Source organism: Amblyraja radiata, chromosome 9, assembly GCF_010909765.2.
Source record: "Amblyraja radiata isolate CabotCenter1 chromosome 9, sAmbRad1.1.pri, whole genome shotgun sequence".
In the NCBI taxonomy this organism is placed as follows: Eukaryota; Metazoa; Chordata; class Chondrichthyes; order Rajiformes; family Rajidae; genus Amblyraja; species Amblyraja radiata.
Genome location: NC_045964.1, coordinates 73225440 through 73250982, shown reverse-complemented (window position 1 = coordinate 73250982; position 25543 = coordinate 73225440). Strand labels below are relative to the sequence as shown.

Here is a 25543-nt window from a genome sequence, read left to right as displayed (position 1 = left end):
CACTGATTCCGGATCAGGTGATCTGCCCAACCGAGTCCTTCACTGTCCACCGTGCTGACAGATCAGAAGCATCTGGGAAATCCAAGGGTGGAGGAGTCTGCTTCATGACCAATAACAACTGGTGCAACCCTGGAAATATCAAGATGCTTTCCCGTTCCTGCTCGCCGGACCTGGAGCACCTGACGATCTCATGCCGCCCATTCTACCTTCCCCGGGAGTTCGGCTCAGTGATCGTCACAGCCGCCTACATTCCACCGCAGGCGGTCACCGACGTGGCACTATCGGCCCTACACGATGTGTTATGTCGACATCAAAACAAATACCCGGATGCGGCTATGGTGGTGGCTGGAGATTTTAATAAATCAAATCTCAAGAAGGTCATGCTGAACTTCTACCAACACATCACGTGTGCCACCAGGGGGGAGAGAACTTTGGACCACTGCTACACACCGTTCAGGAAAGGCTACAAGGCCGTTTCACTCCCTCCCCTAGGAAAATCTGACCACGCTGCCATTTTCCTGCTGCCGGAGTATAAACAGAGGATAGTTCGGGAAGCGGTAGAGACAAGGGACGTAAAGCGGTGGTTCGACCAGTCAGAGGCCATGCTGCAAGATGCACTGAGCGATGTCGACTGGAATATGTTCGAAGCAAGTTCCAGTGAGGTCAGTGAGTTCGCGGAAGCAGTCACGGACTTCATCGCAACAGCAACCGACAACATCGTCCCCACGGTAAGGGTAAGCTCCTTTTCTAACCAAAAACCCTGGGTAGACAGGTCCGTTCGTGTGGCCTTGAATGCTCGCACCGCTGCCTACAACTCGGGCCTGGCATCAGGAAACATGGACGTCTACAAGGCAGAGTCCTACCGACTGCGAAGGGCGGTGAAGGACGCAAAAAGGAGGTACAGAGACAAGATGGAGTTACAGATGGAGCAGCAGGACACCAGACGCCTGTGGCAGGGGCTACGGATTGTAACCAACTACCGGAGCACCCCACCCTCATCCGCAAGTGCCGGCACCTCCCTAGCTGATGACCTGAGGGTTTCGAGAGGGGCAACACCACCCCAGGTTTGCCGACTATCGACAATACCGCCAGCGGGCTGGCTACCGAAGCTGAAGGGAGGAATGTGCACACATTCTCGCTGTCCGAGCACGACGTGAGGAGGGCTCTGACTCGGGTGAACACGAGAAAAGCTGCAGGCCCCGATGGCATCTCTGGGCGAGTACTCAAGTCCTGTGCTACGCAGCTAGCTCCGGTGCTCACTACAATATTCAACCTCTCCCTGGACAAGTCCGTGGTCCCTGCCTGCTTCAAAAAATCCATCATTGTAACGGTACCAAAAAATGCCTCCCCAGCCTGTCTGAATGACTACCGTCCGGTGGCCCTTACCTCGGTAGTCATGAAATGCTTTGAGAGGCTGGTGAAGAAACACATCTGCGCCTTCCTCCCTCGCAACATGGACCCGTTGCAGTTCGCATACCGTCCGAACAGATCCACGGACGATGCGGTCTCCCAGGTTTTGCACACCGCTCTCTCTCATCTTGACAGCCAGAAGGGGGGCTACGTGAGGATGCTGTTCATAGACTTCAGTTCAGCCTTCAACACGATAGTCCCCACCAGACTGGCCGAGAAGCTACTGGAATTAGGGCTCAACACCTCCCTGTGTGCCTGGGTCCTGGACTTTCTCACCGCCAGGCCCCAGGTAGTCAAGATGGGAGGGAATACATCGAAGTCCCTCACCCTGAGCACAGGATCGCCCCAGGATTGCGTCCTCAGCCCCCTATTGTACTCCCTGAACACACATGACTGTGTGACTAGGTTCAGCTCCAACTCAATAATCAGGTTTGCTGATGACACTGTGGTGGTGGGCCTGATCTCAGACAACGATGAGAAGGCCTACCAGGAGGAGGTGGCTGATCTAGCACTCTGGTGTCAGGACAACAGCCTCCTCTTGAACATCAAAAAAACTAAGGAGCTGATCGTGGACTTTAGGAGGGCACATCATCCGAGGACGTACACACCATTGAGGATAAATGGGGATACTGTGGATAGGGTGAGCTGTTTTAAATATCTGGGAGTCCACATCTCTGAGGATATGACATGGACATCACACGCCGCAGCACTCGTGAGTAAGGCAAGGCAGCGCCTTTACCACCTCAGGCAATTGAGGAAATTCAGAGTGTCTCCGAGGATCCTCCAGTGCTTCTACTCAGCGGCTGTGGAAAGCATCTTGTCCGGAAATATTACCATCTGGTTTGGGAATTGCTCTGCCCAGGACAAGAAGGCTCTGCAGAGAGTAGTGCGTTCGGCCGAACGCACTATGGGAACTTCACTCGCCCCCCTGCAGGAACTATACATCAGGAGGTGCAACTCCAGAGCCAATAAAATCATGGGAGACCCCTTCCACCCCTGCAACGGACTGTTCCAGCTGCTACGGTCAGGCAAACGCCTCCGTTGCCATGCTGTGAGAACGGAGAGGTTGAGAAGGAGTTTCTTCCCAGAGGCCATTCGGACTGTAAACTCCTATCTCACCAGGGACTAACTTTACTGAACGTTTTTCCTTCCGCCCACAATATTAATATGTAAAAGAATATGTGTGTGTTTATGATTGTGTTTATAGTTTGTTTGGTTGTTTGTTTGTTTGTCTTTTTGCACAAAGTCCGCAAGCATTGCCACTTTTCATTTCACTGCACATCTCGTATGTGTATGTGACGAATAAACTTGACTTGACTTGACTTGACTTGACTATATAACCATATAACAATTACAGCACGGAAACAGGCCATCTCGACCCTTCTAGTCCGTGCCGAACACATAATCTCCCCTAGTCCCATATACCTGCGCTCAGACCATAACCCTCCATTCCTTTCCCATCCATATAACTATCCAATTTATTTTTAAATGATAAAAACGAACCTGCCTCCACCACCTTCACTGGAAGCTCATTCCACACAGCTACCACTCTCTGAGTAAAGAAGTTCCCCCTCATGTTACCCCTAAACTTCAGTCCCTTAATTCTCAAGTCATGTCCCCTTGTTTGAAACTTCCCTACTCTCAGTGGGAAAAGCTTTTCCACGTCAACTCTGTCTATCCCTCTCATCATTTTAAAGACCTCTATCAAGTCCCCCCTTAACCTTCTGCGCTCCAAAGAATAAAGACCTAACTTGTTCAACCTTTCTCTGTAACTTAGTTGCTGAAACCCAGGCAACATTCTAGTAAATCTCCTCTGTACTCTCTCTATTTTGTTGACATCCTTCCTATAATTAGGCGACCAAAATTGTACACCATACTCCAGAATTGGCCTCACCAATGCCTTGTACAATTTTAACATTACATCCCAACTTCTATACTCAATGCTCTGATTTATAAAGGCCAGCACACCAAAAGATTTCTTTACCACCCTATCTACATGAGATTTCACTTTCAGGGAACTGTGCACAGTTATTCCCAGATCCCTCTGTTCACCTACATTCTTCAATTCCCTACCATTTACCATGTACGTCCTATTTTGATTTGTCCTGCCAAGATGTAGCACCTCACACTTATCAGCATTAAACTCCATCTGCCATCTTTCAGCCCACTCTTCCAACTGGCATAAATCTCTCTGTAGACTTTGAAACTCTACTTCATTACCCGCAACCCCACCTATCTTAGTATCATCTGCATACTTACTAATCCAGTTTACCACACCATCGTCCAGATCATTGATGTACATGACAAACAACAATGGACCCAACACAGATCCCTGTGGCACCCCACTCGTCACTGGCCTCCAACCTGACAAACAACCATCCACCATTACTCTCTGGCATCTCCCATTCAGCCACTGTTGAATCCATCTTGCTACTCCACCATTAATACCCAACCATTGAACCTTAAATTGACAATAAATTGAATTGTATTGAATTGAATTGTATTGTATTCTTAACCAACCTTCCATGAGGAACCTTGTCAAAGGCCTTACTAAAGTCCATATACACAACATCCACTGCTTTACCCTCATCAATTTCCCGAGTAACATCTTCAAAAAATTCAAGAAGATTAGTTAAACATGACCTTCCAAGCACAAATCCATGTTGACTGTTCCTAATCAGACCCTGTTTATCCAGATGCTTATATATATTATCTCTAAGTATTCTTTCCATTAATTTGCCCACCACTGACGTCAAACTAACAGGTCTATAATTGCTAGGTTTACTCTTAGACCCCTTTTTAAACAATGGAACAACATGCGCAGTACGCCAATCCTCCGGCACTATTCCTGTTTCTAATGACATTTGAAATATTTCTGCCATAGCCCCTGCTATTTCTACACTAACTGCCCTCAATGTCCTAGGGAATATCCTGTCCGGACCTGGAGACTTATCCACTTTTATATTTCTCAAAAGTGTCAGTACTTCCTCTTCTTTGATCCTCATAGTTTCCATAGCTACTCTACTTGTTTCCCTTACCTCACATAATTCAATATCCTTCTCCTTGGTGAATACCGAAGAAAAGAAACTGTTCAATATCTCCCCCATCTCTTTTGGCTCTGCAGATAGTTGGCCACTCTGACTCTCTAATGGACCAATTCTATCCCTCGTTATCCTTTTGCTATTAATATAGCGGTAGAAACCCTTCGGATTTACTTTTACCTTACTTGCCAAAGCAACCTCATATCTTCTTTTAGCTTTTCTAATTTCTTTCTTAAGATTCTTTTTACATTCTTTATACTCCTCAAGCACCTCATTTACTCCATGCTGCCTATAACTATTGTAGATCTCCCTCTTTTTCCGAACCAAGTGTCCAATTTCCCTTGAAAACCATGGCTCTTTACAATTTTTACGATTTCCTTTCAACCGAACAGGGACATAAAGATTCTGTACTCTTAAAACTTCACCTTTAAATGTACTCCATTTCTCTTCCACATCTTTCCCATAAAACAAACTGTCCCAATTTACTCCTTTTAAATCCTTTCGCATCTCCTCAAAGTTAGCCTTTCTCCAATCAAAAATCTCAACCCTAGGTCTAGTTTCGTCCCTCTCCATAATTATATTGAAACTAATGGTATTGTGATCACTGGACCCGAACTGTTCCCCAACGCATACCTCTGCCACCTGACCCATCTCATTTCCTAACAGGAGGTCCAGTACCGCCCCTTCTCTAGTAGGTACTTCTATGTATTGTTGCAAAAAACTATCCTGCACACATTTTACAAACTCCAACCCATCCAGCCCATTTACAGAATGTGTTTCCCTGTCTATGTGTGGAAAATTGAAATCTCCCACAATCACTACCTTGTGCTTACTACTAATATCTGCAATCTCCTTACATATTTGCTCTTCCAATTCCCGCTCCCCATTTGGCGGTCTATAATACACCCCTATAAGTGTTGCTACCCCTTTCCCATTTCTCAGTTCCACCCAAATAGCCTCCCTAGACGAGCCCTCTAATCTATCCTGCCAAAGCACTGCTGTAATATCTTCCCTGATAAGCAATGCAACACCTCCACCTCTTGCCCCTCCAATTCTATCACACCTGAAGCAACGAAATCCTGGAATATTTAGTTTCCAATCACAGCCCTCCTATGTGCCCCCTCAGTGGCTGAAATACCGGCATGACAACCAAGAACTTGCTGGATGTAGAATTTCAAAGCTCTATTATTTACATTTAACAACAAATAAGTAATTTTAAAGTTTAGCTATCTCTTTTGGCATCCATTGGAAATCGCAGATTAAGTTGATATTCTAACATTATATTGTTCTAAAAGAAAGGAAAACCTGGTGAGGATATTTAGTCCCAGTGTTTTGAAGACCCGATTCTTCCCAGCTGTTGTCAGGCAACTGAACTATCCTACCACAACTAGAGAGCAGTCCTGAGTTAAGGGCCTGTCCCACTTCACGACCTAATTCACGACCTCTGCCAAGTTTGCCCTTGACTCATACTCGCAGCATGGTCGTCACAAGGTCATAGGAGGTCGTAGGGAGGTCGTAGCAGGCCGTGATGTTAGTCGAACGTACTCCTGGCATCAAGTAGGTCGCGGCGTTTTTTCTAGCCTGATAAAAAATGTCCACGAGTAAAAAAGGTTGTGAATTAGGTTGTGAAAGTGGGACAGTCTATCTCATTGGAGATAGTTTACAGTCTATCTCATTGGAGACCCTCAGACTATCTTTGATTGGACTTTACTGGCTTTATCTTGCACTAAACGTTATTTACGTTGAACTTCCCTTCATCATGTATCTGTACACTGTAGATGGCTCAATTGTAGTCATGTATTGTCTTTCCGCTGACTGGTTAGCACGCAACAAAACCTTTTCACTGTACCTCGGCACAAGTGACAATAAACTAAACTCAACACACCCACATTATAAGCACTTGTCGCTCATGCATGTTTAACTAACTTCGCCAAGTATTCGTATTGAGGAACTTTAGTTAATATAATTTTTCATTCTGATTTTTACCAACTATACAGCATGACTGACCACAGGCGACCAATCTCACTGTCTGTCACATGATGTGACATTTCTTATCCACATTTTATTTAAAAATGGCACCAAATCTCAGAGAGGCGAGCGCATGCCACCCTCATTACACAAGAACCCTCAAAGTTAATCATAACTAACGATTTAGTTGAGGAATTCATCAGAAAAGCTGCATGGCTTCCCCACAGAGGTGGTAGTCTGAAGAAGGATCCCAACCGGAAAATAACACACAATACACAATAGAATATAACACAAACATCCACCACAGCATTCTCCACTGGGCACAAAGTTCAGCCAGTCCTCCTCCTTTGTTCATCCAAGGTTGGGGCCATGAACCCTCCGTAGTCGCCGCTACAGACGGCCGGATGTACAGGCCCCTCGTCAGGATGATCTAAACTCTGACATCAGGACGGTCGAACGCACTCCATGGTGTGGAAAGCCTGAATCGGCACTTTCCTACCGGAGACCGCGGCTTCAGGATGCTATAGGCGGTCGGAGATCTTCTCTGTTGATCCCCGGCAAGGGATCCCAGACTCCCTGGTCTACGGGCAAGGGATGGTAAGTCCACACCACGCCCGCGGCTAGAAGCTCCGCAAACCACACCCCCATGATGCAAAGTCACCAGGCCAGCGATCGGAGCACTCCTCTCTGGCGAACCCCAGCAAGGGCACACCCGCTCCGCGATGGAAAAGTGCACCTGTCCATGTTTTCCGCAGATGCTGCCTGACCCACTGAGTTACTCCTGCACTTTATTTATTTTTAAATAAACCAGAACCTGCCGTTCTGTGTGCATTTTAAACTTGTATTTCTCCGCTAAATCAAAGTTTAATACAAAAAATTAGCTTGATTCTTAATTGTTGTATGATCTATATTGGCTGAAATAAAATGGTATGGCAAGCCACCTAAAATTCTACTAATATTCAATGCAAGAAACAGCTGTGATGATAACAGTGGTGCTGTGGTAGTGTTGCTGCCCAGTAGCACCAGAGACCAAGGTTCAATTCTGACTATGGTGCTGTCTGTACGGAGTTTGTACATTCTCCCCATGACCTGCGTGGCTTTTCCCTGGGTGCTCTGGATTCTTTCCCACACTCCAAAGATGTACAGGTTTGTAGGTTAATTTGATTCAGTAAAAATTGTCCCTGGAGTGTAGGATAGTGTTTAGTGTACTGGTTTAGCGTTTAGTGTAGTTGCTGGTCGGCGCGGACTTCGTTGGCATGAAGGGCCTGTTTCCATGCTGTATCTCTAAACTAAACTAAAACTAAAAACTGAAATGGAAAAGGTGAAAAGTCCATTAGATTGTGATGTAACATTGGAGCTCTGTGCTGTAAACCAATCAGTTTATTTGCTTCCAGATTCTATCATCATGCTTGAAAATCCAGCACACAATTCAAAATAAAGGTCAGTGTCGGATGAAGCAATTATAAGATTATTTACCCTTTATTATCAGACCTGCTTCATGGAGCTATTTGCTTCCCAAACCTTTAAAGCATAAAGGCCTAGAAATTCAATCATGTCAACAGTGTGAGATTAGCTGTGATTTTCATATCGCTAATACCATTATCTCATACACCCTGGTCTACAGGCAAGGGAATTCCAACTGTATTGCGCACAGACTGGTTTGTTGTTCAATTAACTAAAAGTGGGTGCTATGATGTAGGTATGTTACAAAACATACCTTCAGCGGCGCTGCAGTTCTGCCACTGGCTGTGTGCGCGACTTTGGCGCCTTTGAGGGGGGGGGGGGCGGAATGAAGTAATTTTCTTGTGCCTGTCCAAGATATATTTACTCAGCCTGCTAGCTGATGCTGAAAAATCGTTCCGACTTGCGTTCTCTGAAGTTTTAAAAAAAAAATTGCGGGACAATTTAATCACTGGAGTAAAATTAAAAAGCGACTTCTAATGCCGACAACGGGACGAATCTCATGTAGGGGACAAAACATAAGGTAAGTCGTTTATTTTACATATAAACTTGCTTCTTAGGATGACATTAATCAACATTTCCTTGGCGAAAATGTGATTATGTCCCCATATGAACTGGCAGTGTTTTTCCTGCCGATATGGGGTTCAAATTCACTGCAACCACAACGTTCCAATCGATCGCATTCCACAAAAACCCACTCGCAAGATGATTTAAATGGCCATTAATTTACGGGAATTAAACATTAAATTCCTTCCATTTGGCCTATAAATTCATGGCAATGAGATTTAAAAATCATGTTATATTGTGAATTCTTGTGTGAATGTTATTTGGACACTTAGGCTATTTAAAAATGTTAATCTTTTCTTAAGAAATGGATAGATGTTTAGATCTAGTAATTGAATTTTGTAATTAGCAACAATTAGGTAACTAACTAATTATATGCTTTAATTTCAGGTCATCCAAGTAAGATTGTTTCATATTTGTTTCAGAATGCTTCAATCTATAATAACTGAACATTTCTTTCAGTTCTCTTAATGTTTAAGAAAGTTATGGGCTTTTGACTTCTCGATCACAGCTTTTGTGTTAAGTCAATGGAAAAGCAATAGGGAACAAGATGCTAATTTCTGAGTATGAAAATGGCCATAACGTTTTTAATACTGAAGATATGAAAGTGAATTAGGTGTCAAATTAAACTTCTTTTTATGCTTTATCTGGTGGGATAAATTACAGACTTGATTTTTAAAATCTCAAAATTTTGTAACATTGCTATATGATGTTTGATAAAGTAGAAACAAGGAACAAGCAGATGCTGGTATACAAAAGACACAAAATGTTGGAGCAGCTCAGCGGGAGAATGTTCTGCACAGTTGCTACCTGACCCACTGAGTTAATTCGGCACTTTGAGTTTTCTTTAGTTGGTAAAGTATATTTTACAGGCCTCCCACTGTGAACTAGCAACTTACAATCATTGTACTAGTATAATAGAAAGATTTGTCACTGAAGAAGGGTACTGACCTGAAATGTCACCAATCAATTCCCTCCACAAATGCTGCCTGACAAACTTGGTGTTTTATTCAAGATTCCTGCATCTGCAGTTCCTCGTGTCCTGAAAGAGTAGCCACATGAGTTTCCAAAGCATATCACTTAAGTGACCTCCGGCTGTGAGCCAGTCGCCTGCGATCATTGTCTTTGGTAAATTGGTTCAGTTCTCTGTGTACATTTGTTTCTTCGTTTACTTTTCTTCCACACATTCCATAGAAGTGAATTTTTATTCCATATCTCAAATTGATTTGTGAATTCCATAATGGTGAATTAGCTTGACCCAAACTACCGTAACATGGGTGTACACTGTACTATCTTGTCATTTTGGATGTTAGTTGAGGCCATGACATGCTGATGACCTGTAGAGATGGCAGTTTCAGACTTTCATATGTCATAGGAGCAGAATTAGACCATTTGGCCCATTGAGTCTACTCTGCCATTCAATAATGGCTGATCTACCTTTCCCTCTCAACCTCATCCTCCTGCCTTCTCCCCATAACCTTTGACACGCTTACTACAGTTAAATTAGGATATTTTGCACCTTTGACAAGATATTGATGTGGGACCTCAGTAGAATGTTACCCATGGCCCAGGGGATTGGGGGGAAGGTTGGTTTGTGATGGACTGGACTACATTCACAACCCTCTGCAATTTGTTGCAGTCAAACTGCATGGAAACAGGCCTTTTGGCCAAACTCGTCCAAGCTGACTAGGGTGCCCTATCTAAGCTAGAATCCATTTGACCCTAATCCCTCTAAACCTTTCCCATATATGTACCTATACAAGTGTCTTTGAAATGTTGTTAATGTGCCTGCCTCAAGTACCTCACCTGGCAGTTCATTCCATATACCCACCATCCTCTATGTGAAAGACGTTACCCCTAAGGTTCCTGTTGAATATATCTCCTCTCATCTTAAACCTATGTCCTTTGGTTCTTGATTTGCTTGCCTTGGGCATAAGACTCTGCGCATACACCCGATTAATTCCCTTCATGATTTTATACACCTCCATAAGATCAACCCTTAGCCTCCAGCTCTCCAAGCAATAAAGTCCTAGGTTTCCCAATCTCCCTCTATAGTCTAGGCCCTCGAGTCGAGACAACATCCTCATAAATCTTCTCTGCACTCTTTCCAGCTCAATAACACCCTTTCTATTGCAGGGTGACAAAAACTGAACACAATACTCTGAAAATAGACACCAGCAGTGGCTGCCTCGCCAAGTGTCTGTCTGTCCTTCTTTTTGTTAATTTTAGTATGTGTTAAAAAGTATTTTTTAGTGTTCCTTGGTTTGTCTTATGTGGGGAGGGGGTTGGGGGAAACTTTTTTTCAATCTCTTACCTCGACGGAGGTGCGATTTTTTTTCCATATCGTATCTTCGATCTCACTGCGGCCTAACATCGTGGAGCTGACGGCCTTTCCTGGAGACCGACGGGCGCTCCAAGCCACAGGAGTCTGCGGGACTTTAACATCGCGGAGTTTGCGATCCCTTTGCCAGGGATCGAAGCTCCAACCGCGGGGCTTGTGGACTTTAACATTTTGAAGCCCGCGGTCTCTGGTAAGAAGAGGCCGACCCGGGAGCTCCGTCAACCGTCCCGACGCGGGAGTTTCGATCACCCCGATGGTCGGTTGGGGGCGCTGTGAGACGGCTGCCCTGCCAGCAGCGTGTTCGTTATTTTTTTTGGTGTGTCCAAATGTTTATTTTAGTGTCTCTTGGTGTGTCTTGTGTGGGCGGTGGGGGAAAGGGGGAAACCACTTTTTGGTCACCTCCTCGACGGAGAGGCGACTTTTTCCATGTCACCTCCCTAGAGGCCTAACAGTTTGGATTGGAGCGGCCTTTCCCGGAGTCGGGCCCAGAGCTTCAGCAGCGGGCGCATTGTGGACTTTTCCATCATGGATTGGGCGAACCCTTGCCGGGGGTCACCAGAGAGGAGTGCTCCGATCGCTGGCCTGATGACTTTGGCATCATGGGGCTGTGGTCTGCGGAGCTTCTAGCCACGGGCGTGGCGTGAAGTTACCATCCGGAGTCTGGGATCCCTTGCCGGGGATCGCCGGAGAATAACATCCTGAAGCCGCGGTCTCCGGTAGGAAAGAGCCAATTCGGGACAACCAAGCCGCGGAGTGTGTTCGACCGTCCCGAAGTCGGAGTTTGGATCATCCCGCGAGAGTGCCTGTACATCCGGCCGTCCGTAGCAGCGACTACGGAGGGTTCATGGCCCCGACCACGGATGAACAAATAAGGAGGGCTGGCTGAACTTTTTTGCCTTCCACCGCAGTGAAGAATGCTGTGGTGGATGTTTGTGTTAAATTCTATTGTGTATTGTGTGTTCTTTTTTTAAGTGTATCGCTGCTGGCAAATTCATTTCACTGCACCTTTGTTGGTGCATGTGACGAATAAATTTGACTTTGACTTTGACCGATGGGGTCTTCGATCATCGGCTGCGGGGGCTTTGATCATCCCGACTGCAGATGGTTTGACTGCCCCAACCGTGGGAGAACAAGAGGAAAATAATTGAACTTTATGACCTACCATCACAGTGAGGAATGTGGAATCCACTGTGGTGGATGTTTATGTTAACTTTTATGTGGTTGTGTGTCTTGTTGCTTTTCACTTAGTATGGCTTTATGGTAACTCAAATTTCACTGTACCTTAATTGGTACATGTGACAATAACCTGACCTTGAAACCTTACGGTGCTGGGGGGTCGCACAGCATCTCTGGAGAAAAAAAAGAAAGGGTGACGTTCCAGATTGGGACCATACATCAACTTGAAATGCAGCCTCACCAACACCGAGCTGTTGCCAGGCTAAGATGCGGTACATCCCGATAGGATGCTTTCCAATGGTACATACATCTGTGGAAGTTGGTAAGAGTGGCTGAGAAAAAGTACTCATCCCTTCTTTATTTCCCCCCCCCCCCCCACACATACACAGGGTCCCCTTTTGTTCTTGGCATCCCTATCCCCACCACCAAACCCCCCCCCCCCCCTCCCCATGATGGGTCCCCCATTGTTCTCGGTGGCCCTTCCATGACGGATCCCCTGTGATGGGCTGAATGGTTCATTTCTGTGCTGTTCTACAATTCTATATGGTGCAAAAAGTGATGACATGGATCACACCAATCAGAAGGATTTTTAGCACATCTTCCAAAACACAGTTTCTGCGGTTTATTCGTTATGTTATCATCTGATTTGCTTAATCTACAAGACTGCTCCAGAAGGACTATCCATCCAACTGTTAATAAAGAATCAAAGGAAGAACATTGATTAATGGCATATGAATTTCTTTGCCTTCTGGCTCTGACACAAGTCCTTATTGCATCTTTCCTTTCAACAAAATTCTATGTGCTGAAACTCATCATCTGGCAAAGTGCCATCTTAATGGCATTATTCTCATAAGGATGGTTCAGTCAAGTATAAACTAACTAATAACCCTATTCCTATATCATCTTCCATGAGAACAAAGTTGTCCCCATGAAACTCAAATTCCTGCTTAAAACACTTGTCAGAAGACATTATAATCTCTTCTCTGTCAATGGCTCTGATGTTTCATTGAAAGCTTCGGAGGTCTTATGCTTATTTTGTTGGTCATACTAAAAACACTAATCAATAACGAGGAAAACCCTGGGGAGACGTGAAGGGCATTCAACTTCATTAGTCCATTTAAAGAAAATATATTGCAGACTTTGCACTCTAATCAAACGTATTTGTTAAGGATGACCTTATTAAGGGGTAACTTGGACAATAACATTCACCAACTGGGCTGTTAATCACGTCTCCCCTTTTCCTGTCAAGGCTCTACTGGGACGATTTGATGCTGGAAAACCTGCCGTAAAAATGCAGGGAGCAGCACGAGGTTGTGTGGTTAATGTGGTAAATGTTGCACTTGGCAGAAAACAGAGTTAGCCCATCGGTCAGCCTTAATCTCTTGAACGGCAAAACAAGGGTGTTTTTCTAATGTTCATAAATACGTCGATTTCAGTGTGAGAAAATACTTAATAATGTGCTAAATCTTTAAATCTGTCAAAGGAGCAACACTGGAATTAAAAATTAACTTTACAACACTGCCATTTCATTATTTCAAATTTTGGTTATTTATTGCTAATTAAAAAAATATATATATTTTTTTCAAATTTTAATTATATACTATATCAAGGGGATCCGTTGGGTCCCGTCCCCTCAACGTGTGGTTGCGGGGGTGGGGTGGGGTGTGGCAGCCTTTGGCATCACACACACACTAATCACCCCTCACACACACTAACCCCCCTTGATATTATATTAACATTATTAGTTTGCTCCTTTTACCCCATCCCCCGCCCAACCCACTCACGCATAAACCCCAACTGCGCAGGCACGGCTAGAGAGGGGGGTGGAGAGGGAGGGGAGGGGGGTAGCGATTGAAGGGCCGGGGGGGCGTGGTGTCACAGCGGAGGGCTAGTTCCCGAACGCAATACTTCACCACTTACCCATAGGTCCTAATATTCACCACTCCCTAGAGAGGGAGGGGGGGGGGCAGAGAGGAAGGGAGGGCAGAGAGGGGGGAGGGGCAGAGAGGGGGGAGGGGCAGAGAGGGAGGAGGGGCAGAGAGGGGGGGGGGGCAGAGAGGGGGGGAAGGAGAGGAAGCCCCCCCTCTCCTCCTCCCTCTCCACCCCCTCTCTCCTCTCCCCTCTCCATCCCCTCTCCAGCCCTTCCTCTCCACTCCTCCCTCCACCCCCCTCTCCCCCCCCCCCCCTCCCCCTCTCTCTCTCTTTCGCTGCCCCGGGAAGGGAGTAGGGAGGGAGTAGAGGCAGCACCTAACCAGGTCATAGAGCAGAAGCCTCCCCATCAGGTGCCGGGCCCGAGTTAGGGTGCAGCCGGCGTGGACCAGAGCGAGGCCTGGAGCGATCTGAGGACGGTGAAAAGCAGCTGAGGGCCGGCCGATCGTGGCTTTCACGAGGGTAAACCCACCCGCCAGCATGACAGACGATTGGGCGGGAGAGATGGAGAGGAGGCCGTCCCTGTGATGGCCGCCACGGCCACTTTTCCACTGCGCTTGTCCGCGCCCGCGCTGTGATAACGACCGCCGCCGCCATGTTGTAGAACTTGAAGGAGCCCAGTGGAGCGTGCAGCACGACTTGATCACGTGTTCAATGGCTTAAATCCAGAGTCCGGTGGAGTGGGGGGAGGGCGGCTGGGCCACGTAACTCGCAGCTCGTAAAAAACAGTGCGCCTGCGCGTTGAAAATTCAACGCAGCTTGCCGCGAGGAGCAAAGGCATTGTGACGTCATCCAGCTGGCTTAAGCACGTTAGATTTTAAAAAGATGTCACATTGGTGAACAATTTTAGTAAAAATACTGAAAATAATTAATCAAATTTTCAGATGAGGGGATTTTTTAAACCATGAGGTAAATCGCTACCGGAATATGTAAAAATATCACCGTTATCGCGTCGGGTTTTCGAGGAGATGTAAATGAAAGAAAAAATGCAAGCAAGCAAGCAAACCCACAAGTAAACATCCAAATTTTGTAAGTTATATGATTGCAGATTTAAAACACATACACATACTATTTTTCCTTTCACTTCCGTTTCTTTATAATTCATTTTACTTTCCTTCTTTTTCAGCTGTATTTTGGTGATTTGACATGGAAATATATATACATCCCGTTGATTCCCTTGTAGTTTAAGTGGTTGTCGATCACTGCCTTGTATACATTCAGTGACTCTGCCTCTGGTGTTCACAGGCAAAGAGAATTCCAGTGATCCGTAATCCTGTAGCAGAAGAAATGCCACCTTATCGCAGTCTGAAATGGACAATCCCTAAGATTAGGAGGATGCTGCACTAGTTAGTCCCTTTTCTCACAATTGGAGGGGACACTCCGCTAACACTGGGAGACCTGACTGGGCAGCTTCAAGAACTGATTATTGATCAAAAAACACTATTCAGTTACTCAGGGTTTACAATCTGTAAACAATCTGTAGTTATCTGGTGCGTGGATGAAAAATACCTTATCTATATTACTAAAAGTCTGATCTTGACCACTTCCTGTTGTTCTGTATATTGATTTTAGGAAAAACGCTGCCACTTACGACTGTGATTTTGGCCATCTTACTCAGAGTCCCCCTCCGCTGCGCAGGACAAGAGGATTTTTCCCATCGATGAAAATAAAAGAGTTATCAGTGTTTAAAAAATGTTGAGATTCTCTCTCCTGACGGCCACGCCCCTTCCGGAAGGACTATAAAATCCGGAATTGTTGAGTGCCTCAGTCAGTCTCTGCAAGATAGGGAAGCGAGAGGGTCACCTCTCTCAGTCTGAGCTGTGAATAACACTGAACACATGTCTACTAAACTGTGAGTGGTTTTACTGACCTGTCAGTGCCCTTAATGTGGATTGAAAATATAGTTTGGAAATGCTAAAGCTGTGTAGCCTTTGGTTTGGAAATGCTAAGCTGTGCTGCCTTTGGTTTGGAAATGCTAAAGCTGTGTTGCCTTTGGTTTGGAAATGCTATCATAGTATTCTTATCTTTCGTGCATATCCACCCATTCTGGTGGTTTGATGATATATTCGGTTTTTGGTCAAATTGAATCAAGGTGTTTGCATCACATGATATTGCAAATGTTTTAAAAATATTATTTTTACCATATTTAATTTTATTAAAAATAAAAATAAAATCATTGGGTACATTATAAACAGAATATTTAAATCAGTGGGTACATTATAAACAGAAATAACAATACATTTTTAACACATTGGGTCAGCACTGAAAAAGCATTATGCAGTAACTGATATTTGCTAAGATGTGTAACAAAGGCTTGGACTGAAAAGATGACACCAATAAATTTAATCTTTAAAATTTAACTTTTTCCCCAAAGTTCATTTTTTAAAAGATATTTCTTTTGCACACATTGTAAATGTATGAAAGGCATATTTTGATCCTTAAATATTTACATTCATGCACTAGTTCTCAATATCGGCTGTGTCTGCAATACATTTTGATTACAATTGCAAATGCACAGATTGTGGGTATACTTTGAAGTGTTTATGTCACAGCTAATACATTGCTGGATAAATTTACTGTTGCAAATTCTACCAACGCGAGTGATTATATGTGCAGCACTTAATATTGGATACTTATTGCTTAAAAAAATATAGCAGCTGGATCTAATATCTCATAAGTACTTGAGCTGCCTGTTTTAGGGCCTGGCAAATGAACACAATACTATTTGTAATGGCATTGCAGAGAAATCTCTGCTGCAGTTCATCTTGATCCATTATGCTGCTTTTATATGCCTCTCGCCCTTCCTTTGTGGGTGAATTATTCTTATGCAGATCATCACTTTGGGGCATCACAGCCATTCGTTGACAATCCTGCTTTAATCTACCTTTTCTGATGTGGGATTTAACTTCAAAAAGCCTTGCAGCTGTAGTAATCTCATTATGTGAGTTGACGGGCAGTTTCCTTCTTCGGATTCCCGTCTATGTTGTTGGCGGAGTCGTTCTTTCATAGAAGTTCATGGTTAAGAAAATGCTTTCAAGTGCAGGTGCGGAAGCTGAGAGATCCACAATGATCCAGGTGTTAAGGTGCTGGGAGTGGATGTAAATTCAAAGATGATCCGGCAATTTGCATTAAGCTATTCTTCCAAAAGGTGAGGTGAAACTTTTAAACGCAATCATTTAGTATTAGGCTTTTATCATTTTAAAGGGAGCATTCAAAATCCATTTTGGGGACGAGTGATGATACAAATAAGAATTCAATCATAAATAATATATTTTTTAATGAAACTGCCTGTATTGTGTGAATAAGGTTTGGTTAATGTGATCATTTGTTTCTCTTATTCTGTTATTAGTTAACATTGCTTATCCGAACCTTTGGTCTGGATTTCCCTGATAAATCCTAAACTTTGATTGGAAAATACTGGCATAAGTTCAGGACTTTTTGGACTCCTGTCCCAAATCCCGATGCTGCTGACAGCCGACAACCCTTGCCAATTCAACTGTGCCTCCAACTCTAGATAGCTAGGTTTAAGTTTAGTTTAGAGATACAGCACGGCAACAGGCCCTTCAGCCCACCAAGTCCGCACCGACCAGCGATCCCCGCACATTAACACTATTCTACACACACTAGTGACAATTTACACTTATACCAAGCCAATCAATCTACAAACCTGTACGTCTTTGGAATGTGGGAGGAAACCAAAGATCTCGGAGGTCACGGGGAGAACGTACAGACAGCACCAGTAGTCGGGATCAAACCCTGGTCTCTGGAGCTGCACGCACTGTAAGGTATCAACTCTACTGCTGTGCCACCATGACACCCTATTTGGAATAGGAACAACGAAGTAGGTGCACACACTAAAGATTTATTCTAACTGCATTCATAAAACCTACTGCTGGTGAAAGATATGCCTCCACACTGGAAGTATTTAATTAAGGAAGAGGGTCACTTTTCCTTAGAGCTACAGATCAGGGAGAGATCTTTAATTTAAAAATGGTTTGAAGATGTTTGCAGTAAATTCTATTTGACAATAGCATTCTGAAATCTCTCTAATGGTTGTTCATTATTTTGCATGGTTATTTGACTTGCTCACCTGTGGAATTTTCAAGTGAATGCAGAAATTTGGGAAGTATGTTATTTTCCAGCATTTAATGGAATGTGTCTGGACTCTGTCTGGATTCTGGGAGACAGTGGCAAAGCCAAGGCTGTTAACCCCTTGCTCAAGAACATGCACATCTTTTGAATACGAAGGAAACTGCAGCACCCGGAGGAAATACTTCTGGTCATAGGGAGAATGTGCAAACTCCACACTGTCAGCACCTGAGGTCAGGATTGAACCTGGATTGCTAGAGCTGTGAATTAGACGCTCTATTAAATGTAGCCACCTAATCACTTGCTGGCATCAAATCTAATATTGGAAATACATTTCTTGCAGAATCAGTGAGAAGCTAGAATGCAGTGACCCTGAGTGACGTCTACTGTAGAACCTATATTGTAATGCTATTGCACCATCATTCTTTCCCTGGTGTCCTCTCAAGATAAGTATATAAAACAATCGACAGCAATCTATCTCGCTAAACAACTGCGCACTGCTATTGTTTTCTAAATATCATATGCAATTTGGTATCATTAGACCACTGCAATATAGAAAATGGCTCCACTACAGGTCCAGTATGCTGTTGCCATGCAATGTTTCTAATCTTGCATCATTTTCTCATTCGATGGGGATTGAGACTAGTATTAGTTGCAACCAATATTATGACTCCTCATAGACAAAAAGTAACTCATGTCATAAGTGATAGGAGCAGATTTAGGCCATTCGGCCCATTAAGTCTACTCCTCCATTCAATCATGGCTGATCTATCTCTCCCTCCTAACTTCATTCTCCTGCCTTCTCCCCTTAACCCCTGAGACTCGTACTCAGCAGATCAGGTATCATCTCTGGAGAAAAAGGATGGGTAACGTTTTGGACAATCGTCAGCATAGGAGCACCGCAAGGCTACGTACTCTCTCTACACCAACGACTGAACCTCCACAGACACCTCTGTCAAGCTTCTCAAGTTTGCGGACGACACAACCCTGATTGGACTGATCCAGGATGGCGAGGAATCTGCCTACAGACAGGAAGTGTCACAGCTGGCGTCCTGGTGCCGTAGCAACAACCTAGAGCTCAATGCTCTTAAGACAGTGGAATTGATTGTAGTCACTTCTGTAGAGACTTTTAAGTTCCTGGGAACCACAATCTCCAAGGACCTTAAGTGGGGGGCTACCATCGACTCCACAGTCAAAAAGGCACAACAGAGGATGTACTTCCTACAGCAGCTGAGGAAGCAAAATCTGCCTCAGGCAATGATGGTCCAATTCTACACGGCCATCGTAGAGTCTGTCCTCACCTTCTCCATCATGGTCTGGTTTGGTTCAGCCACCAAGCACGACACCTGGAGGCTGCAGCGAATCATCCGATCAGCTGAGAAGGTTATTGGATGCAACCTTCCCTCCATTGATGAACTGTACACTGCAAGGGCCAGGAAGCGCGCGGGCAAGATCATCTCTGACCCCTCTCACCCTGGCCACAAACTCTTTGAATCACTTCCCTCTGGAAGGCGACTCCGGACTGTCAAAGCTGCCACAGCCAGACATAAAAACAGTTTTTATCCACGAGTAGTTGCTCTACTCGACAGCTAAAAATCTGTAGCCTCCCTTTGATCTGGTATTTTGTTGGTTCACATGCTTGATCAATGGTGTTTTATCATTAATGTTTTATTATTATTAATGTTTAAGTGTTTTCTGAGTCATTCGTAACTGTCATTGTATGTCATGTTGTTACTTGTGGGTGGAGCACCAAGGCAAATTCCTTGTATGTGAATACTTGGCCAATAAACTTACTTACTTACTTACTTTGGGTCAGGACACCTTGCCTTGGAAGCTCCTGTAATATTGTAAATAATGTTAAAGTATATTTCAATTTCTTGAGAGGAAATGCTCAAATGTTATTTCAGGGGGTTGGTTATTTAGTTTCGAGTTGTCTGAATATCACAACCAGACAGAATTTAATAGAACGCGAGCTGCATGTTTACATAAAAAAATAAACAAGAACTACTGAATGTCAGAGCTGGTAGTAACACATTGGGTATGACTGGGACTCTGGAACATGTGTAAATGGTGCATGTGTGTGTTTATCCTTAGTGGGTTGGGTAGAGGGATTGTGGACTTATCAGTGACATGAACTGAAACAAGACTAAATGTTGGGTATTGCGTTTGTTGCTCAGCACTAATTTTACTTGAGTAGATGGTGTTAAGCCACCTCTTTGAACTGCCAAAAGTTTTTTTGTGTGAAGGTACCCTCATGGTGCTGTTGGAGGGAATTTAGATCCACTGATGGTGAAGGAAAGGTGACAGATTGTGAGATTCGGCAGGAGTTAGTTCATGGTGGTTTCATTGTTCATCTGCTGCCTTTGAGATTTCTGCTGTCAGAGTAGCCTAAATAAACTACAATATATTTTAAAGGCAGTACACAGTCTAGTCATGCTTCACCATGGTGGAGGGAATAAATGTTTAGGGTAGAAGATCGGGTATCGATTTTAAGGGTCGGAGATCAGGTACTTGTCAAGCAAGTTGCCTTGCCTAGATGTAGACGACTTATTTTGAGTATTGGTGGAACTAAGTGGAGAGTATTCAATTCTTGCTCCTTATTTGCACCTTGCAGAAAAGCTTTGGAACTCCTGACCTGCCACAGTATCTATGATCCAGTTGAATTTCTGGCTGGTGATGATCTCCAGGCTGCTGCCACAGCTGGACACGGTAAAGCCAGTGAATATTGAGGGTAGGCGGCCAGACTCTCTCTTGTAAGGCATGGCCATTCCTCTGGAATTTTGTGATGCAAATTTTACCTGCCTATACTTATCTGCCTATACTTGAACATTGTTGCATATGGTTATGGGCTGTTTCGATTGCTGTGGAGTTGCAAATGGAATTATACATTGTTAAATCATCAGCAAACATCTGCACGTTTGACCTTATAAAGGAAGGAAGGTTTTTGATAAAGCACCTGCAGATGGTTGGGCTGAGGAGACTATTCTTGGGAACCAGTGCAATGATGTCAGGGTTAGAAACATAGAAAATAGGTGCAGGAGGAGGCCATTCGAGCCAGCACCGCCATTCATTGTGATCATGTCTTAAATGGCTTCCCCTTTATTCTAAGACTGTGGCCCCTGGTTCTAGACTCGCCCAACATTGGGAACATTTTTCCTGCATTTAGCTTGTCCAGTCCTTTTATAATTTTATGTTTATATAAGATCTCCCCTCATCCTTCTAAACTCCAGTGAATACAAGCCTAATCTTTTCAATCTTTCCTCATATGACAGTCCCGCCATCCCAGGGATCAATCTCGTGAACCTACGCTGCACTGCCTCAATCACAAGGATGTCCTTCCTCAAATTCGGAGACCAAAACACAATACTCCAGATGTGGTCTTACCAGTACCCTATACAACTGCAGAACAACCTCTTTACTCCTATACTGAAATCCTCTTGTTATGAAGGCCAACATTCCATTAGGTTCTAGGATGACTGACCTCCCTTAACCACAATAATTTTCAATTGTTGACCAGTAAGCATCACCAGCATTGGATTGTGTTCCCCCTTGATAACCATTGACCCCAATGTTATACGGGGTCCTTGGGGCCACAGTTGGTCAAATGGTGCCTGATATCAAGAGTAGTCACTCTCACTACATCTTCTTCAATTCAGCTCTTTAGTTCACGTTTGGACCAATGTGATGAGGCATGGAAGTAAATGGTCTTGGTCATACCAAACTGAGCATCTGCAGGCCATGTTATTGGAGAATAAATACTGTCTGATACCACAGTGGAATATTTCTTCTATTAGCTTGCTGATGTTTGTGAGTTAGCGGAATGGATGGCAATTGGCTGAATTTGACAGGTCTGTTTTTATGTTGAACAGGAGACACCTCACCAATTCTCCACCTAATTGGGTAGATATCAGTGACTGCATTGGAAGATCTGGCTAGATAGGTGGCTGGGAAAAGAACATAGGTCTTCCACATTATGGTGGAAATTTTGTCTGGATACACAGCCTTTCCTGTATCCAGTGCTTGCTCCCATTTTCTGATATCTCATGGATTAAGTCAAAGTCCCGGAGGACAGGGTTTTGTGAAGATGGAAATCTTAGGAGGAAGCCAAGATAGATCATCAACATTTCTCACAGAACATGGTCAAGAATTAAAATGTATTTAGAACTTAGGGCAGCATGGTGGCACAGCGGTAGAGTTGCTGCCATACAGTGTCAAAGACCCAGGTTCGATCCTGACTACGGGTGCTGTCTGTACGGAGTTTGTATGTTCTCCCTGTGACCACGTGGGTTTTCTCCAAGATCTTCGATTTCCTCCCACACTCCAAAGACAGACAAGTTTGTAGGTTAATTGGCTTGGTATAAATGTAAATTATCCCTAGGGCGGGGGATAGTGTGAAAGTACGGGGATCGCTGTCGGAGCGGACTCGGTGGGCCAAAGGACCTGTTTCTGCTCTGTATTTCTAACCTAAACTCTCGCCTGCTTGGACTTGTCACCAGTGAGTATGGACATGTTCTTGCAGCCTGCATCTCCTTCACAACTAGAGTAGCTGGGCTGCAGATCATTGGTCATTGGTCATTGGTCTGATCTGCTGGTTGTGAGATTGCTTAGCCCCCATATATTGCAATGATATGCGTGTTGTTCTGAACGCATATAGTCCTGTGTTGCAGCGTCACCAGCTGAGTCAGGTTTCTTGCTTCTAGTATCCCCTTCTGCATTTATCCACTGGCCTACAAATTCACCAGTGCTGGATCACTGCAAATGTAGGAAACTAAGCCTCAAGTTTATTGTACTTTCTGTGACAGAATTGTCCCCCTCATCAATATCTCTGGGAAACATTGAGAAGTGGTTCGATGGCAAAAGAACACTGAAAGGATTTGGGTTGGAATGAATTTTCTTAACATTTATAAACCTTGCTGTGAATGTAATAGGGCCACAATGCATCTGACTACACTAGTAGCCACTAGTAACACTTGTAAATGTTGATGCAAGCAATATTAGTCTGATCATCTTCACAAAGTTTTTTTTTCACCATTGCAGAAGTTACAACAGATATGTACTAATGATATATTTTCACAATGTCCCGTTACTCTTACATGCTTCTAAATACTTAGAAAACTGTTTAGAAGAATGCAGTCAGGGAGTTAGTCCTGAACCAATGCCATGCTGATCATTCTTACATTCATTCTATGTACATTCTTGCTTTTGTATGTGGAATATGTAATAAGCCACAATGTTATCACATATCATTCGTGAACATGAATGAAAGTAGTTACGGGAAGTACAAGTTAAGATTTGGATAACTTAAACCAGTAGTGTATATTATTAACCAGATACCACAGAAAATGATAATTGTTTCTTAATTAAATGGAAAGCTTTGGATTATGGCTTTGGTTTTACAAAATGCTACAGTTAGATGTATTTTAGCTGAATAAGCTAAAGCCTTTTTTACACTGGACCGCATTTGGTTTTGAAGCCAATTGTAGAAATGTGTACATTGAAAATCACCTTTCAAACTTCAGTCATCGTTTAGTAAAAGAATATTGAATCCCAAAGACTTCATTTGCATTCAATACAATTGGATTAAAAAAGCAGAAAGTTAACTTTGTTGAAAATTATATATTAAAAAATCTACAAAAAGGAAAAATCACTTAAATAATAAGGCGAGATAAAATCTGTCATTCTGAATAATCGTATTTAACCTGTTCTGCCAATAATGTTTAATGTAGCAAGATTATTTTCAAAGTCTGACAATGAAGTACAGCTCATTGGAAGAACATAGCCTAAGCTTCTGCCAAAAATAATTTAAACGATCAGGATTGAAAGTAAAAAAATACAATCTCACAAATTTAATCTCTGAATTAACATCTAAACCACACACACACACACACACACACACACGCACGCACGCACGCACGCACGCACGCACGCACACACGCACACACGCACACACGCACACACGCACACACGCACACACACACACACACACACACACACACTGACAGAGAGTGGAACAGATCAGAATGTTAAATCTGTGGTTTGAAGAATGCTGCAGGGTCTTCAATATATTCTGGGGAGAGAGCAATTCTGTTGGGACAAACTCCAGATACACCAGGCTGGGATGGGGATGTTTGATAATGTGTGTTGTGGATGGCCATCTATGCATTTTATTAAATAAAAAGTAGGGGAGGATTCACATAGCGTGGCTGTAACAATAAAATGGAAGGTCAAGACCATGGAGTAAAGGAGCACTTTGAGTAATGATAAGCACCGTCTGATTGTACTTTCTGTGACAAAAAGTGGTTCATCCTGGTTTTGTGATGTTAAACAAAACAAAAGATCATGGTACTCTGTTCTACAATCAGAGGTCAACTATGATAAATGAGGATGCAGGGGCAGTGTGGTGGAATAATCTTACAATAATATTTATTGACATAATAATAATGACATGCAAAAAGGAAATATTTGAGGCTTAAAACTAATATATTTGTGTTTTTACTGCAGAAAACAGTAAGTTTACCAGCAAGGAAAGACACAAAACACTGGAGTAACTCGGGTGATATTTCAGGTTGGGACCCTGATCTTCAGACCAGTCCTGACCCAAAACATCACTGTCCATATTCTCCGGGGATGCTGTCTGACCCCGCTGAGTGTTTTGTGTCTTTCTTTGGTAAACCAGCACCTGCAGGTCCTTGTTTCCACAAGTTAACCAGCAATATAGGGCAAAGAAGGTTTCAATGAGAGTGAAAACCTAAAGCAAAAAGAGATATTAGGGGGCTAATGGCAGTTAAAATTCTTTGGATCTAATGGCCTGCTTCCTAGCATCTGCATACAGCAGATTCATTAAAGATGACCTTCCAAAATTACTAATAAGGCTCTGTAATATGCTCATTCGTTTGAAAGAAAGGCAAAAGTTATTAATTAAAAAAGTGAGAGAGATAATAGGGAACTGGTGATCAATTGGTCTGACAAAGTTGGAAGGGCAGCTAGCTATTAGTAAAGATGTTGTAAAATAAACTGTAATTAGGCAGAGGTCATTTTCAAAGCCCAGATTAGTAAGAAGGAATGGAGTACTATTGTTTAAAAAGTAATTTGAAAAGATAATGCATAAAAGATTGATGCATAAAAATAAAGGTTCATAAAAAGGACCAAATTAAATTTTTAGATCGGCAAACCATTACTACTGGAGAGCAAGCAGGATCTTTGCTGCTCCCCTAAGTAAGTTTATTGACCTGCATAAAAGGACGGAGTGGACTTTGTCCAAATTGCAAGAGTTACCTTGTCAGCAGTACAGAAGAAATGATAAGGTTCATTTCTGGGATATGGATTGTCCTAGGAGAAGAGTTTGAAAAAAAGATTAACGTATTCTCACTGAGGTTTAAGCAGAACAATGGGGATTTCATTGAAAAACTTGTTTCCATTATGAAATTGGCAGGGTAGATACTTTGAGGTGGCTTCATTTGGCTGGAGAGTTTAGAACTGGAGGGAACAGTTTCAGGGCAAGCAGTCGCCAAATTCGGACTGAGATGAGATATCTTTAAGGATTTAGTGAATCTTTGGGATTCTT

General features: G+C 43.5%; 1 protein-coding gene across 1 annotated transcript in view; it reads right to left on the bottom strand.

The window, feature by feature from the left end:
* Positions 1-25543, bottom strand: part of prima1 (proline rich membrane anchor 1) — a 139484-nt gene that overhangs the window by 46512 nt on the left and 67429 nt on the right. The window lies entirely within an intron of this gene.